The following is an 18,869-nucleotide window of genomic DNA, read 5'->3' on the forward strand; positions in this document are numbered from 1 at the left end:
CCTTCATTATGGCTCGGTCAAAATCCTGAAACTCCCTTTCTAACAGCACAGTGAGCATAGGTTCATGACATGGACTGCAGTGGGTCAAGAAAGCAGCCCAGAGCCATGTTCTCAAGAGCTTTAGGAATGCTGTCCTTGCCAGTAATACCCAAATCCCATGAACAAATACAAAAAGAAAACTTTGTATAAGTGAGACACTGATGAATGGATGCATGACAGAAAAAAAAAGGAGATGCAATTCCAATAGCTTATGCTCCTGGCATCAACATGTTCGTCTGGTTAATGCATCAGCTACTCGTGTTACTGCTCCCATTATAATCAAAAAGACAGATAGCTTAGTCAGATTTTTTGAGCTATAGAATGAAAACATTCCAGTTTAAAGTGAAAATAGCTTATAGTTTCCCTCAAGTTAGTTTAGTTTGAAGTCAGCTCCCTGACTACGACTGGTTCTAATTAACGCTACTAGAAACAAGACAGACCCTACTTGGCTGTCTCCAAGCTACCAGGAAAATAAAAACTTTAAAACGCCTAATTGATGCCATACGAGTTCAATAATTATTCACCTTAAACTTTACTTCCCTTTTAATGTTATTCCAAAGAAATTACAAATACATTTTTCAAAGCATTGATGCTAAGATTATTTACAAGAAACTCCAAATTTAATACATTTGATCTGGAGGCAGGAGGGAAAATAACTATGTGGCCCACAACACCAAAACTGATTACTAAAACGGCATGGGCACTACATGCCATTGTTGCTTACCTCTACAGGATAAAGTTAAAACCCCCCTCACGGTAGAAAGTGCTGCAATTATTTTGATAATGATTTTGATATTTGCAAAACATCGGGACAGGCTTTAAGGGCTGAAAGCCAATAAATTCCCAGAGATTATATATACCCGAGAGCACTGTGACAGATTACGGACAAAGTCTACAATAAACCGATTGTCATAATGAGGAAACAATAAACACAAAGGAAGTCCCACTGGATTGGAAGGTAGTCACCAGGGTGCCCATTTTCAAAAAAAAAGGCAACAAAGCAAACCCAGATAACTAAAGCTTCATTAGGCTAACAACAACAATTTGCAAAATAATGGAACTGATCATTAGGTACAAATATGAGGATTGCCGAAGTGAATAATCTAGTAATTGGTATTAACGTGTTTATGGAGCAGCAGATCCCACCTGACAAACCTGCTCAACCTGTTTTGAGAAAGTGTTGTGTTTTTGGAGTTTCTTTACTCCATTTATTGTTTGATTTCTGTGTCTCTGGATACTCTGACAGTCAAGTTTGAGCTTCTTTTCATAAACCTAGATATCCAAGTAAAATTCATGGTCATGACTTGCCCAGAGTCTTTTTCAGATTATTTCCTGTGCTGTCACCTTTGGAAGGTGACAATAGTACATTTCACTGACCTTTGACTTAAAGTTTAACCGTTTAACAAATTTATTAAACAACAGATTGAGCAAACAGCTGCAGTCATGTGTTTTTACAGAAGTTACTATATCTCACTAGCTCAACTAATGCAAAATACTATGTTCACGACTGCTTTATTAAACTGTGATAGAAGTTATATTTCTTGCATCCAATCTTTTCCCCCCCTCAACAATGCAAGCTACCTGGCTTGATTATCTTTCGTCAAAGACTTGAGACTGACTCCCCAATTTGAGCAAGGCAGGTTTAATGGCTATATATAAGCAATTAGATTTAAAGGTTTGTTAAATTTAAAATTAGCTAACAATCAAATTCACATTGGAATTAATTCCTCAAAAAGTTAGTATTTGAATTGAATGGCTTATATACCAGGCACAGAAGACTGAAACTAAAAATTGGTAACAAATGCGTCAAGTTAAGGTAGGGTATGATTTATATAGGTGAGGTTGATTTTTAATCCCTTACCTACCATAACAAAATTAAAAATTCACGATACCACACTGAATCCTATAAATGAAAATGCTTCAATTTTGTTACAGCAACATCTCAAGTGAATATCAAATAGATGTAAAATATGGCATACCAAATCTCCAGAAAGCATTTAAATTCTACATGAAAAGTTCCATACAACCTTAAGGCAATGGGTGGCTGGGGCAAAACTTGCATTCAATAAATTTGAAGCTAAAAGTGGATGCAGCGTGCACTTCTTACTTATGCGTGTTAGAGTTTTAAGTGGAGTTATAGTGCATTGCATTAAAAGATGCTACGAGTGCACATTGCTGTATGGATGGCCAGAAAAGTGCTCAACTTTTCCCATTTTAGAACTGTAGAACAAGAGAACGACATAGATAAAGAGGATAAGCAAAAAGGGAAATTTGCACATATAAACTTGTCATAGTGCCAGAATATCTCAAATTGGTTAAGGTGATGAATCACCTTTCTGTAATGGAGTAAATATTATACAAAGCTATAACTCAGTTTTTCACATACAGAAAACACTCCACAAACAGAAAATAAATGATCAGTTAATTTTACTTGCTGCCTTGGTTGAAGGATGAGTGAACACCATCAGAACTCCCATCTCTTCAAGTTGATGTTAAATCACTGTCTCCTGCCAACGCAAGATGGCCACTGATACCAATCTGTGCATACGACCAAGGAGCAGGAATAGGCCATTCAGTCCCTCGAGCTTGCTCCGCCATTAATAAGATCATAGCTCATCTGATAGTAACCTGAAATCTGCATCCCACCTACCGCCGATAGCCTATCATCCCCTTGCTTACCAAGAATCTATCCATCTCTGCCTTAAAAATATTCAAAAGCTCTGCTTCCACCACCTTTTCAGGAAAAGAGTCCCAAAAACTCTCAACCCGCTGAGTGAAAAAATTTCACCTCATCTGTTTTAAATGGGGGACCCCTTATTTTTAAACAGTGACCCCTAGTTCTAGATTCTTCCACAAGAGGAAACATCCTCTCTGCATCCACCTTCTCAAGACTCCTCAGGATCTTATATGTTTCAATCAAGTCACCTCGTACTCTTCTAAACTCCTGTAGATACAAGCCTAGTCTGTCCAACGTTTCCTCATAAGACAACCCACCCATTCCAGGTATGGGTCTAGTGAACCTTCTCTGAACTGCTTCCAATGCATTTACATCCCTCCTTAAATAAGGTGACCAATACTGTACACAGTACTCCAAATGTGATCTCACTAGTACTCTGTGCAACTGAAGTATAAACCTCCCTACTTACGTATTCAATTCCCCTCGCAATAAATGATAACATTCTATTAGCGTTCCTAATTACTTGCTGCACTCGCCTTTTGTGATTCATGCACTAGGACACCCAGATCCCTCTGCACCTCAGAGCTCTGCAATCTCTCAACATTTAGATAATATGCTTCTCTTTTATTCTTCCTGCCAAAATGGACAATTTCACATTTTCACACATTATACTCCATCTGCTAGATCTTTGCCTACTCCTATATCTGTTCGTAGCCTCCTTATATCCTCTTCACAACTTACTTTCCTACCTATCTTTGTGTCATTCGCAAATTTGGCAAGCATCTCTTCAATCCCCTCATCCAAGTAATTTATAAAAATTGTAAACAGTTGAGGGCCCAGCACTGATTACCGTGGCACATTGTTACATCTTGCCAACCTGAAAAATACCCATTCATGCCTACTCTCTACTTTGTTAGCCAACCAATTTTCTATCCATGCCAATATGTTACCCCCTATACCATGAGTTTTTGTTTTCTGCAATAACCTTTGGTATGGCACTTTATCAAATGTCTTCTGGAAAGCTAAGTACAGTACATCCACCGGTTCCCCTTTATCCACAGCACATCTTACTTCCTCAAAGAATTCCAATAAGTTGGTTAAACATGATTTCTCTTTCACAAAACCAGGTTGACTCTGCCTGATGACTTTGAGCTCATCCAAGTGCCCAGCTATAGCTTCTTTAATAATAGCTTCTAACATTTTTCCTCTGGCAGATGTTAAACTAACTGGCCTGTAGTTTCCCACTTTGTCTCCCTCCTTTTTTTGGCTAATGGAATTATATTTGCTATCTTACAATCTAATGAGACCTTCTCCACGTCTGGGGAGTTTTAGAAAAATTAAAACCAATGCATTAACTATCTCACTAGAGACTTCTTTTAAGACCCTAGGATGACGTCCATTAGGACCCAGGCACTTGTCAGCCCGCAGCTCCAACAACTTACTCAGTACCACTTCTCTGGTGATTGCAATTTTCCTGAGTTCCTCCCTCCCTTTCATTTCCTGATTTATGGCTGCTTCTGGGGTGTTACTTGTATCCTCTATTGTGAAAACTGATGCAAAATACCTGTTCAATTCACCTGCCATCTCCTTGTTTCCATTATCAATTCCCCAAGCTCACTTTCTATCGGACCAACTTTAACTCTTTTCTTTTTAAAATATTTATAAAAACTCTTACTATTTTTTTTATATTTCTGGCTAACTTTCTCTCAAAGTTTTCCTTCCTTATTAGTCTTTTAGTCATTCTTTGCTGTTCCTTATGTTCTGTCCAAACTTCTGATCTTCCATCTATCTTTGCACAATTATACGCTTTTTCTTTAAGTTTGATACTATCTTTAGCCTTTCTAGTTAACCACAGATGATGTGTCCGTTCCCTTGGACTTTTTCCTTACTCATTGGAATGTATCTATTCTAGGCATTCTGAAGTATCCCCTCAAATATTAGCCACTGCATCTCTATTCACCTATCCCTTAACCTAATTTGCCAATTCACTTTAGCCAGCACAGCTTTCATGTCCTCATAATTGCCCTTATTTAAGTTTAAAACCTTAGTCTCAGACCCACTCCTCTCTCCCTCAAACTGAAAGTAAAATTCAATCATATTATGGTCACTGCTACCTAGGAGCGCTTTCACTATGAGATCATTAATTACTCCCATCTCATTGCACAATATCAGGTCTAGTATAGCCTGCTCTCTGGTTGGCTCCAGAACCTGCTGTTCTAAGAAACTATCTCGCAAACATTCAATGTACTCCTCATCTAGGCTATCTTTGCCCATCTGACTTTTCCAGTCTATATGTAAATTAAAATCTCCCATCATTATTGCCGTGCCTTTCTGACAAGCTCCAATTATTTCTTCCTTTATGCTCAACCCTACCATTTATTTACTGTTAGGGGGCCTTTACACAACTCCCACAAGTGACTTCTTGCCGTTACCATTTCTCATCTCTACCCAAACCATTTCCACATCCTGGTTTCCTGAACTTAGGTCATCCCTCTCTATTGTGCTAATACCATCATTAACTAACAGAGCTACCCCTCCACCTTTTCCTCACTTCCTGTCCTTCCTAAATATCCTGTACCCTTCAATATTCGGGTCCCAATCCATGTCCTCCTGCAGCCATGTCTCCGTAATGACTATCAAAACGTAATTATTTATTTCAATGTGCACTTTCAGTTCATCTGTTTTGTTTCGAATGCTACGTGAATTCAGATACAGAACTTTTAGTTTTATCCTTTTATTTATTTTTATAACCTCTAGTTTCATCTGTTGACTTGCTGTTAGGTTTGTACTCTCTATCCCTTCCTGTCACGGTCTGTTTTTCATTTCCCACACATTTTTATTTTGTCTTGTCTCTGCTCTTTGATTTACCACATCTTCCCAAATTTGATCCCTTGCCCCCACTATTTAAGTTTAAAACCCTCTCTACTTCGCTAGTTATACGGCTTGTAAGATTACCGGTCCCAGCACGGTTCAGGTGTAGACCGTCCCAACAGTACATATCCCATTTTCCCCAACACTGGTGCCAGTGCCCCACGAACCAGAACCCACATCTCCCACACCAGTCTTTGAGCCACACATTCATCTCCTTAATCTGATTTGTCCGATGCCAATATGCACATGTCTCAGGTAATAATCCAGAGATTATGATCTTTGAGGTTCTGCTTCTTAATTTGGTGCTTAGGTCCTCATACTGGCTATGCAGAACCTCCCTCCTTTATTCTGCCAATGTTGTTGGTACCTACGTGGACCACGATGACTGGGTCCTCCCCCTCCCACTGGAAGTTCTTCTCCAGTCCCGAGCAGATGTCTCACACCCTGGCAGGCAACACAGCCATCTGGACTCACGTTCTTTACTGCAGAGAACGGTGTCAATCCCTCTGATTATACCATCCCCTACCACTACATTGCTTTTTGCTCTACCCACTTGAGTGGCTTTCTGCACCACAGTGCCATGGCCAGTTAGCTCATCCATCCTGAAGCCCCCACTCTCATCCAAACAAGCTGAAAAAACCTCAAACTTGCTGGATAATTGCAGAGGCTCACACTCCTGTTCTCCGAGTCCCCTTACCTGCCTCCCTTGCAGTCACACTCTCCTGTTCCTAACCACTGACCAAATCAGAAGACCCTGCCCCAAGAGGTATACCTCCTGGTACAAAGAATACAAGTAACTTTCCCCCCTCCCTGACGCATCACAGTGTCTGTAGTTCAGCCTCCAGTTCATTAACTCTGAACTGAAGCTGCTCAAACTCCAAACACTTACTGCAGACATGTTTGCCCCGAATCAAACTGGCATCCAGGAGCTCCCACATGCTGCAGCTGTGACACATCACTGTCCTGATATCCTTAATGTGTTCTAATTAACTATTTAATTATTTTATTCAATTATATATTTTATTTTTGTTTGTATATATTTTATTAACCTTACCACCAGTTGCTAGACTATTTTGAACCTTAGGAATAGAATAAACCTTAGTCCCTTACCAGATACGCACCAAATAACTAGCTTCTTGTCTTGTAGCAGAGTATGGCTGAGAAAGTTAGAAAGCAGAAAGCAAAACAGTACCTCTTTCCCTTCCTTCATTAACTCCTTTAATTACCGAACTCCCAGCACTCTATTCTAAGTTGCACTTGTGCTATGAATTGGCTGATTCAACACAATTTTAATTAGCTGATTTTTCACTCGTGTAAGATGTTTGAGCTTTCTCACAGTGAGTCTGCAGCCGTGATTCGAGTCTGAGAAATGCTGGAGATTAACCCTGTGAAGACAAGTCACTCTCTGAATTTACTTTATTTAACCCCCACATCATCAACTACCTGATTAACTGTGCCCCACTCGATTTCATATACTAACCCCACCACAGCAGTGCTTTCATCTGGAGTAAATCAGGCACCTGAGTGGAAAATGGCCCCAAGCATGACTGTCACTGATGCCAAACTCTGTGAGGATTAATAAGGAGCAAAGAGTTGAAAATGTAAACTGCATGGAACGGTTGCAGGGAAAACACGGAGGAACATATGTACATACAAACATACGAATTAGGAGCAGGATTAGGCCACTCGGCCCTTCGAGTCTGCTCTGCCATGGCTGATCTGATTTTATCAACTCCACATCCCTGCCTACCCCCCGATAACCTTTCACCCCCTTGCTTATCAAGAATCTATCTACCTCTGCCTCAAAAATATTCAAAGATTCTGCCTGCACTGCCTTTTGAGGAAGAGTGTTCCAAAGACTTACGATCCTCAGGAGAAAAGATTTCTCTTCATCTCTGTCTTAAATCGGCGACCCCTTATTTTTTAAGGTGACCTCTAGTTCTAGATTCTCCCAAGAGAGGAAACATCCTTTCCACATTCACCCCATCAAGTCCCCTCAGGATCTTAAGTTTCAACCAAGTCGCCTCTTACTCTTCTAAACTCCAATGGATACAAGCCTCTCCAGCCTTTCCTCAAAACAACCCACCCATTCCAGGTATTTGTTTAGTAAACCTTCTTGAACTGCTTCCAACACACTTACTCCTTCCTTAAATAAGGAGGTCAATACTGTACACAGTACTCCAGATGTAGTCTCACCAATGCCCTGTATAATTGAAGTATAACCTCCCTATTCATGCATTTAATTCCCCTTGCAATAAACAATAACATTCTATTAGCTTTCCTAATTACTTGCTGCACCTCCATACTAACCTTTTGCGATTCATGCACTAGGATATCCAGATCCTCTGCATCTCAGAGCTCAACAATCTATTTAGAAAAAAGTATGCTTCTTTTTTATTCTTCCTGCCAAAAATGGGCAATTTCACATTTTCCCTCATTATACTCCATTTGCCAGATCTTTGCCCACTCACCTAACCTATCTATATCCTTTTGTAGCCTCCTTATGTCCTCTTCACAACTTACTTTCCTGCCTTTGTTTCATCAGCAAATTTAGCAACCATCCCTTCAGTCCCTTCATCCAAATCATTCAGATAAATTGTAAAGAGTTGAGGCCCCAGCACTGTGGCACACCATTCATTACATTTCACCACCTAGAAAATGATCCACTTATGCCTGCCCTCTGTTTCCTAATTAGCTAGCCAATCTTCTATCCAGGCCAATATGTTACTCCCTACACCATGAGCTTTTATTTTCCGCAAAGAGAAGAGGACAAGGCGAGGCTTTTTTTTTCAAATCACCATTTTTAATAACTGTTTAGTAATATCTCTGCTCCTTGCTGCTGCCTACTCCATCCCACGCAGTGAAGTCACGGAGTAAAACAGTCCAATTGTGCATGCATGGTGTTGGCAAAGGCCACCATGTTCAATGTCTTAGGGGTTTATGTGGAAAATGATGAAGGCACCTTAACACAACAATCCTTAAAGGACATCTTTTTTCTAGAATGCACTATTAGGATTACATAAAATTACCAGCTTAAAAAACAGGCCACTTGGTCTATGTCAGTGGTTATTCTCCAAATGAGCCTCTTTCTACCTCTCTTCATCCAACCTCATGAGCATAACCTTTTATTCACTTCTCCCTTATGTGCTTATCTAATTTTCCCTTAAATGCATCAAGGCCATGCACCTCAATGAGGTAGCAAGTTGTGGTAGCAAATTCCACATTCTAACCAATATCTGGATAAAGAGGTTTCTGCTGAATTCTCAAAACAGATTAGTGACACTTATATTTTTGTCCCCTAGTTTTAGTCTCCCCACAAGTTGAAATATCTTCACTACATAAATGCTATTAAATCCTTTAATAATCTTAAGGGGCTCTATCAGACCATTCCTCAGCCTTCTTTTCACTGGTGTCACGACTCACTGGGGATAGTGCACTGTAATATCGAGCACCACTGTTCCCCGAGCTGCGACAAATGTGAAAAAGTTTGATCAAACCACCAGATTGCCCCAATTCTACCTGTTTAGTTTAGGTTAACAGAATATGAGCACCAGGTTTGTAAGCTTAATAAGAAAATAAATGTTTATTGAACAAACTGTCGTTAACCAGTGGCAAAAGAAAGAAACATGAACTGCTAATTTCTAACTCTATAACCTAAACTCTACCCCTTCTTAAATCCCTATATGCGCACATACAAGACACACAAAAACGTGGATTTAAAGGGTGGGATAGAACAGTTCAATAGCACCAATTCTGGAGTACAGGATTCAATGAGTTGATTTTGATCAATGTCTTCCAAATTCCTTTCAGTTCTTGTTAATGACACGAGGTGGTCTTCCAGCACTTTCAGTATTTAGTTCACTGGTTGAGCATTTGCCTTTCAATGTCTCTAACAGTGATTTTCCCCTTTGCCTCTTCCCAGGGATTTTCAGAGAGAGAGAGCAGGTCATAGAAATATGAGGAGAAAAAGGCAGATAGCTATTATTGTGAAATTACTGGAATCTTCCACACACAGGAGAGAGGGGTTTTAAGTCTTGTTCCTTTCAGGCTAGGAACTATACTACCGCACTGCTCTCACACAAAACCTGGTCACCTGGTCAGGAGCCAATCAACACGTTGTTATCAGGCAGCTCCCTTGGTCCAGGGCTCCTTTCCGGTACCATCTTGTCTTTCATGGTACACTCTGTTCCAGAACTGCAACATTGTATATATCTCTTATCCTGTTCCAGTGGGCATGTCTTTCAAACTGCGGCCATTGTACTTTTAATAACCAGTCCAGCAGAAAATAAAAATATATGTTCTTTACAACAGTCCAACAGAAATAAAAAGATATGTACACTAGGGAAAAGAGCACATCAGTTCAACCTTTCTTGATTGCACCCTCCAAACCCTTATCAAACTAATTAAACCACAACTGTTCACAGTACTCCAAGTGTGGCCTAACCAACGTTCCATACAAGTTTAACATAACTTTTCCGCTTTTCAAAACTCTCTCTCTTGAAATGTACTACGATTTTTTTTTAAAATGGCTTTACTAATGTCATTACTTTTAGTGAATTGTGCTTCTATACTCCCAAATTCCTTTGCTCCTTTTCCCAAGGAGTTATTTTCCAAGGACTGTGTGGCCTCCTTATTCTTATTGACAAAATGCACCACCTCAGTTACCCACATTGAAATAATTTTGCCAATTACACGGGTATGCTGCAAGTTTACGAATTTTGGCTTCTACTTTTGAGTCCACTGTGTAAGAAAGGAGTCCTGAAGTATTATAAAAACTGAACTAATATAAAAGCTCAATTCCTTATTCCCCTTTCCTTACCTTTTCTTAATAGTTTATTTGGGGTAGTTGAAATCTCTCATGATTATTATTCTATGTTTTTTACTCATTTTATAGATTTGCTTACATATTTCTTCCTCTACTTCCCTTCCACTTAGTCTGCGAATTCCCTTCATGACTTATTTCAATCCAATGGATTTGGATTCTAAATGTCCCTTTCCTACTGCTATTATGTTATCTCTAATTAGTACAGCTATCCTCTTCTTACATTATACACTGTAATATTTAACTGCCAGTCTTTTAAGAAGGGTAGCAGGGATAATCCAGGAAATTACAGGCTGGTGAGCCTTATGTCAGTGGTAGGGAAATTATTGGAGAAGATTCTTCGTGACAGGGTTTGCTACTATTTGGAAGCAAATGTGCGTATTAGTGAGAGACAGCATGGTTTTGTGAAGGGGAGGTCGTGTCTCACTAACTTGATCGAGTTTTTCGAGGAAGTGACAAAGATGATCGATGATGGAAGGACAGTGGATGTTATCTACATGGATTTCAGTAAGGCCTTTGACAAGGTCCCTCATGGCAGACTGGTACAGAAGGTAAAGTCGCATGGGATCAGAGGTGAGCTGGCAAGATGGATACAGAATTGGCTTGGTCATAGAAGACAGAGGGTAGCAGTGGAAGAGTGCTTTTCTGAATGGAGAGCTGTGACTAGTGGTGTTCCGCAGGGATCAGTGCTGGGACCTTTGCTGTTTGTAGTATACATAAATGATTTGGAGGAAAATGTAACTGGGCTAATTAGTAAGTTTGCAGACGACACTAAGGTTGGAGGAGTTGCAGATAGTGAAGAGGATTGTCAAAGGATACAACGGGATATAGATCGGTTGGAGACTTGGGCGGAGAAATGGCAGATGGAGTTTAATCCGGACAAATGCGAGGTAATGCATTTTAGAAGGTCTAATACAGGCAGGAACTATACAGTAAATGGCAGAACCCTTAAGTGCATTGACGGGCAGAGGGATCTAGGTGTACAGGTCCACAGGTCACTGAAAGTGGCAACGTAGGTGAATAAGGTAGTCAGGAAGGTATATGGCATGCTTGCCTTCATCAGCAGGGGTATTGAGTATGAAAGCTGGGAAATCATGCTGCAGCTGTATAGAACCTTGGTTAGGCCACACTTGGAATATTGCGTGCAATTCTGGTCGCCACATTACCAGAAGGATATGGAGGCGTTGGAGAGGGTGCAGAGGAGGTTTACCAGGATGCTGCCTGGTCTGGAGGTTATTAGCTATGAGGAGAGGTTGGAGAAACTCGGATTGTTCTCACTAGAGCGATGGAGATTGAGGGGCGACTTGATAGAAGTTTACAAAATTATGAGTGGCATGGACAGAGTAGATAGTCAGAAGCTTTTTCTCAGGGTGGAAGAATCAATTACTAGGGGACATAGATTTAAGGTGAGAGGGGAAAACTATAGAGGAGATGTGCGGGGCAAGTGCGGGGTAGTGAGTGTCTGGAATTCGCTGCCAGAGGAGGTGGTGGAAGCAGCTACGATAGTGGTGTTTAAGAGGCAGCTTGACAAATACATGAATAGGATGGGAATAGAGGGATACGGACCCCGGAAGTGCAAAATGTTTTAGTTGACGGGCAATACGATCGGCGCAGGCTTGGAGGGCCAAAGGACCTGTTCCTGTGCTGTATTTTTCTTTGTTCTTTACTTAGTTATGATTCAGTTATCCTTACTACATGTGGCTCTTCACTGAATTATTGCCTCCAGTTCCCATTTTGTTTCAGTGGCTGTGCTTATAACTGTACAGGCAATTTGATTTGGTTTTATTCATCATTCCGCTCACCATTTTTAAAACTTTTTGTATCTGCTCCCTGACCACTTGTGTTACCATTATTTCTTTCTTACCTAGGTTTGATCTTCTTCACTTATCCTTTTTTAAATCTTCAAGCTTTTGATATTTTTGCCAGATCTAACACCACTTACTATTTAAAATTTTTCCACAGTTCTATTTATCCTTTCCACTAACATTCCAGTTCAGGTTAAGCTGTCCCAGTGGTCCAGCTCCTGCCTGTTCCACTATTGGTGCCAATGTCCCATGAAATGGAACCCCACCAACATTCCAGTTGTGCAATCACCTTCCTGATTCTATGCCAAATTAGCACATAGTATGAGACTCAAATAATCACCTCTACTTATGATCAGAGACAATTGCAGTCAATTTTCAACAATGAATAAAAGTTTACTTGTTCTCACAAACATAATTTTTTTACGTGCACAATTTAAGGTGATTTCCAGACACACACAAGTCAGCTAATCAAGATGGCTCAGGACATGAGAAAAAAAATTAGCAAGTTAAATTGTAATTATACATACTTCAGAGAATTCAGGACATGATCCAAACTAATTTATTATTATTTCAACAAGGCCATTTGCTGAGTCTCAAAAAATGTTGCAGCACAGCTGATAGCTGCACAATCAGTTGAAGATGATTCTGATGAATCAACATATTCACCAATTGAGTTAGCATTTGATCCATTTGCATGCAAGCTGAAAATTTTGGTGGAATGTGCTGCTTAGATTGAAGGCCTTACTACTCATGATACATCAGGTATCGACCAAAACTCGCTTTCACTGCCACATTTCCTTCCTCAGCCACTTTCTCTGGCTCCGACTTATTCCACGTGGATTTCAATGGAAATGCCACCCTTCATGTTTTGGATCCACCCACAAATTATGAAAATTAGTTCTGATGGAAGGTCATCTCTGTTTCTCTCTCCACAGATGCTGCCTCACCTACTGCATATTTCCAGCATTTTATGTTTTTACATCAACATTTAATGTTGCTTTTCAAGCAAAAGAAGAATGCAGATGTTGTGATAGTGGCAGCCGAAGCATGATTGCTGACCATGATACCAGGCAAACACTGCTCTTTTCGTGGCTCTTTTACATCCCAGTCAAAAGGCAGACGAGGCATCAGCGCAACATCTCATTTGCAAAATAATACTTCGGGCAACGCAGCACTCCCTCTGTACTACAGTAGGATGCCAACCTAAATGTATGTACTTGACGATATGTACAGTACACTAAAAGCTGAGATCTTTTCTGCACTAAAATGTCAGTCAGATATACGTGTAAAATGCACTAAAAGTAGAGAATCTGTTCCGCTTCTGGTGACAATTCACCTCCTTCCAAGTTGAAACACTTGGTACTTGGTAAGGTTTCCTTCCGTAGGGATCGCTTCTCGGCCTTTTGGCTAAGATCAAGTGTTGCAGGGGTGACACCATGGTCCTGCCAAGGCAAGGTCGGGATGGAAGGGCTATAACCAATCGAAATCCATTCCGTGGGTTACCTATCACCGTCCGAGTCACGGTGAACCACAGCGAAGGAGGATCACCTATGGATCGGGGCTTCTTCACCAGGAGGATCCTGTTGAAGGCGTGCGGCTTCCAAGCTCCGGAGATCTTCACCCTGCACGACTCCCGCAAAGGTGGTTATTTTGACGTGACTTTCAAGCGGGTGGCAGACTGCGTCCGGCTCCTGAGGGTGTTCGAGGAGAAGAGAGACCTGCCGGAGATGAAGATCCTGACGGCGGAGCCGCACTTTTCTCTGCCGTTGCAACGGGAACGTGTGGTGATGGTGCATGTGTACAACCCCTTCGTCCCTGTCGCCGACGTGGTCACCTTCCTCACCAGGTACTTCGATAAGGTGGGGAGCGGCACCGAGATTCGAGACGACTTGGGGATCTGGACAGGCAAACGCCTGTTTAAGGTCACGCTAAAGACCGATGGTAAGGGAGCCATTTTCCACCCTCCTTCCAGTTTCGCTATCGGGGGAAACCGTGGCTACCTGGTCTACGCTGGGCAACCCAAGCATTGTCGCTCATGCGGCAAGGCTGGTCATGTGGCGGCCAACTGCAGCGCCTCCCTCTGCAAGATCTGCAAACAGGAAGGGCACCAGACAAAAGACTGCAAACAGGCCAAGTGCTGCAACCTGTGTGGCGAGGCAGGTCACCTCTACAGGACCTGCACCAAACGCTGCCGTACTTACGCACAGGCAGCCAAAGCCGACCAGGGGGAAGCAGAAGAAATGTTTCGTGTCACTCCAACCACCAAGGCCCCCAGGGAGCTCAACGGGACAAAGGAGGACACAGAGAGAGACAAAGTGGAGAAAGAGATCGAGGCAACAGAGAGCCAATCAGCAGCACTACCCCCTGTACCTCCCAGTCCTCAGGACAGCGAATCAATGGAGGAGGAGGCAGCAGTGGAAAAGCAGCAGGGGGAGTGGCGGATGGTGAAGAACAAGAAAAGTAAGAGGGAGCGAAGAAGAAGCAAAGGCGTTTCCCAGAGAAGCGGCAAGAGGCGTCTCCCATCCGACACGGATGACAAGGGCAGCAGCTCTTCGGATGATGAAGTGCCAGGGCGGCACCGACAGAAGAGGCGGCAAAGCTCCAGGGCGTTGGAGGACGAGACACCCGAGCTCCAGAAAATTGGAGACAACAAGGAGACCAGCGCACCCCAACTTTGCCTGCAACCTGAGGAGGCCAGTGCACCACAGCCCCTGGAATCTGGGAGCAGTGAGGCAATCATCGCACCCCAGCTCCAGGAAGCCGGGAACAGCAACACCCCAGAGGGGGTGAGTTTTGGAGAAGCTTCTCCAGCAAAGGTCATCTCAAAACCCACTCTCTACGTGAACCTCCAGATGCCACCGGAGCAGAACACGGCCAAGGAGATGTACCTCAGCCCATCCAAAGTGAAGGAATTTGAGCTCACTACGGGTATGAAGGAGCAGACTAAAGGTCTGGGACTCTCAGAGACAGTGGGTTTGGTAGGAGAATAAATGCTTTAAAATGGGTTTAAAGATTGTATCCATAAATGTGCGTAGCATTAAATCTACTACGCGATGTGTTGCGACCTTGGACTACCTAGCCAAGGTCAAAGCTGACCTGTTGTTTCTGCAGGAGTGTGCGATACCGCACCTCAGCTCCTACAGGCAATGGTCACGATGGTGGTCCCACGGGCCATCGATCTGGTCGGGCGGAAACGACTCTCGTTCCTCCGGCCTGGGTATTCTGCTGCGGGGAGGCAACTTCACCGTCTCCGAGGTTAAGGAGGTGGTGGGCGGGCGACTCCTCGTAGCAGACGTAATGTACAAGAACGCTCCACTCCGGTTAATTAACGTGTATGGCCCGGCACAAGGGGCTGAGCGGCTGGAGGTTTTTCAGCAGCTCCCACTGCTGCTGGCGACCTCCAGGCCGGTCATTCTGGGCGGTGACTTCAACTGCATCATCGATGCGGCTGGACGATCCGGCAGGGCCGGCAGCAGATTGGACGCTACGTCCAGATCCCTGATGGAAACAGTTAAGGATGCCAAGCTGCACGACGTCTTCAGCAACCCTGCAGACGGAGCGCAGCGTAGATACACCTGGTCGCGGCCAGACGGGTCCATTCGTTCCAGGATAGACTTCCTGTTTGTGTCCCGTGCATTCACAGTCAGATCCACCGAGGTCAAGCCGGTGTTCTTCTCTGACCACTGCCTCCTACTGGCGGACTGCCACTTGGAGAAGGACCTGAGGGTGGGCAGGGGGGCATGGAAGCTAAATGTGCAACTGCTGACCCCAGAGAACATTGAGGAGCTCAAGAGGGATTACAAAGGTTGGAGAACCGTGAAACCCCTCTTTGAGTCCCTGACACACTGGTGGGAAGCGATCAAGGGAAGCATCAAGAGGTTTTTCATCCTCAAAGGCACCCAGAAAGCTAGAAAGGAACAGAGGGAAATGTCCCGACTCCAGAAAAAGATGCAGAATCTGCTCCGGCTGCAGTCGATGGGGGTCGATGTCAAGGAGGAGCTCCAAGAGGTGAAGGGCCAGCAAGCCTCGCACTTTGCCTCGGAGGCCTCCAAGATCATCTTCCGTTCCAGAGTCCGCTCCGTGGAGTAGGATGAGACGTGCTCACGTTTCTTCTTCCAAAAGGTACACAGAGAGCGCTCTGTGATCAGCAGCCTGAAGGAAGAAGACGGCTCAGTAAAGTCATCACGGTCCGACATTCTGAGGATCAGCAAATCCTTTTATGCCGGATTGTATGACGTGAAGCCCACGGACAGCACGGCCTCCCAGTCCTTCCTGTCCTCTATCACGGAGGTCTTAGACCACAGTACGCGGGAGAGCCTGGACAAACCGCTAACTCCTGACGAACTGATTAAGGCCCTTGAGTCCTTCGAGAAGAGTAAAACTCCCGGAAGCGAGAGCTTGCCGGCGGAGTTGTATTCGGCTCTGTGGGACTTGATCGGCCCAGACCTGCTAGGAGTGTACGAGAGTATGCTCCTGGCCGGTAGTATGTCAGAATCCATGAGGAAAGGCATCATCACCCTCATCTACAAGCACAAGGGGGAAAGGGAGGAAATTAGAAATTGGCGACCCATTTCACTGTTGAATGTGGACTATAAGATTCTGTCCAAGGTCATCGCCAACCGGGTCAAATCCGCTCTGGAATTGGTGATTCACCCTGACCAGACCTGCTCTGTGCCAGGCAGGAAGATCTCTGACAGCCTGGCGCTGCTCAGGGATACGATTGCCTATGTACAGGACAGGGGTGTGGATACCTGCCTCATCAGCTTGGATCAGGAGAAGGCCTTTGACAGAATATCGCACACCTACATGGAGGATGTGCTCTCCAAAATGGGCTTTGGGGAGGGAATTCGAAATTGGATCCAACTGCTCTACACTAACATCAGTAGCGCAGTCTCAATCAATGGGTGGGAAACAGATAGCTTTCCGATTAAATCTGGAGTCAGGCAGGGCTGTCCTCTCTCGCCTGTCCTTTTCGTGTGTTGCATAGAACCCTTTGCCGAGTCCATCAGGAAGGATCCGGGCATAAGAGGAGTGACGATCCCAGGCAGTGGAGGCACTCAGGTAAAAGCCTCCCTGTACATGGACGACGTCGCCGTCTTCTGCTCGGATCCGCTGTCGGTGCGCAGACTGATGCACATCTGCGACCAGTTCGAACTGGCCTCGGGAGCCAAGGTAAATCGTGGGAAGAGCGAGGCCATGTTCTTTGGGAACTGGGCTGACCGATCCTTTGTCCCCTTCACTGTCAGGGCTGACGGCCTGAAGGTGCTGGGGATATGGTTCGGAGGGACCGGGGCATGCGTTAGAAACTGGAAGGAGCGAGTGGCTATGGTGAAAAGGAAACTGGGCATGTGGGAGCGACGCTCCCTCTCCATTGCGGGAAAGAACCTGGTCATCAGGTGTGAGGTACTCTCGCTGTTGCTGTACGTGGCGCAGGTCTGGCCCATTCCAGACTCCTGCGCGATGGCGATCACTCGAGCCATCTTCCGCTTTATCTGGAGGTCGAAAATGGATCGTGTCCGCAGGGACGCGATGTACAAGCCTCTAGATAAAGGGGGAAAAAACGTGCCCAACATCGCCCTCATACTGATGGCCACCTTTGTGTGTGGCTGCATCAAGCGGTGCGTAGACCCTCAGTACGCAAACACCAAGTGTCACTACGTGCTGAGGTTCTACCTGTCCCCGGTGTTGCGAAGGATGGGTCTGGCCACGCTGCCGCGGAACGCTCCAAGTAGTTGGACCGTGCCGTACCACCTGTCCCTGGTGGAAAAATTTATGCAGAAAAACACCTTTGACCACAAGTCCATCAGGCAGTGGTCAGCACGTAACGTCCTAGAGGCCCTGAGGGAAAAGGAGAGGGTGGACCCTGTGGGATGGTTCCCCGAGCAGACTGTCAAAGTCATTTGGCAGAATGCCTCATCGCCAGAACTTTCCAACAAGCACCAAGACGTAGCTTGGCTGGTGGTGAGAAAGGCCCCCCGTCAGATCCTTCCTACACGCCAGGAGGCTCACCCCCTCTGCACGTTGCCCTCGAGGTGGCTGTGGTGGGGAAGAGACCGTTGTTCACCTCCTTGTGGATTGTGCCTTTGCAAAGAAAGTCTGGAGAGAGATGCAGTGGTTGCTGTCGAGGTTCATCCCGAGCAGTTCTGTGACACAGGACTCTGTGCTCTACGGGCTGTTCCCAGGGACACACACCGAGACAAACATCAACTGCAGCTGGAGGATCATCAACTCGGTGAAAGACGCGCTTTGGTCTGCCCGAAACTTGTTGGTCTTCCAGCACAAAGAGTTGTCCCCGACCGATTGTTGCGGACTGGCACAATCCAAAGTCCAGGACTACGTGCTGAGGGACGCACTAAAGCTTGGGGCAGCTGCCGCAAAGGCGCAATGGGGAAGGGTCGCTGTCTAAGACCTTTCTACCACAGCGCACCGAGAGACTGGGAACTGTTTAGAGCCCCTCGGGCTGTACAGATCAAAATGAAAGGCTGTAAATGATTGTAATATTGTTTGTACTGATGCACCTGGTGATACATTTTGTAAAAGTTTAACCTGGATTGTACCCTTGTAATGTTGTTTTTGAAATGGTTTGGAATGTGATTGAAGATATTTTATGAATAAAGTATATTTTTACAAAAAAAAAGTCTTCCACTAGGGAATT

At 44.2% G+C, this 18,869-nt stretch overlaps 1 protein-coding gene across 5 annotated transcripts in view; it reads right to left on the reverse strand.

Annotated features, from left to right (window-relative positions):
- The window catches only part of cep43 (centrosomal protein 43), a 112,126-nt gene that overhangs the window by 92,676 nt on the left and 581 nt on the right, over window positions 1–18,869 (reverse strand). The window lies entirely within an intron of this gene.

The sequence above is a fragment of the Cetorhinus maximus genome, chromosome 14 (assembly GCF_964194155.1).
Source record: "Cetorhinus maximus chromosome 14, sCetMax3.hap1.1, whole genome shotgun sequence".
Lineage (NCBI taxonomy): Eukaryota > Metazoa > Chordata > Chondrichthyes > Lamniformes > Cetorhinidae > Cetorhinus > Cetorhinus maximus.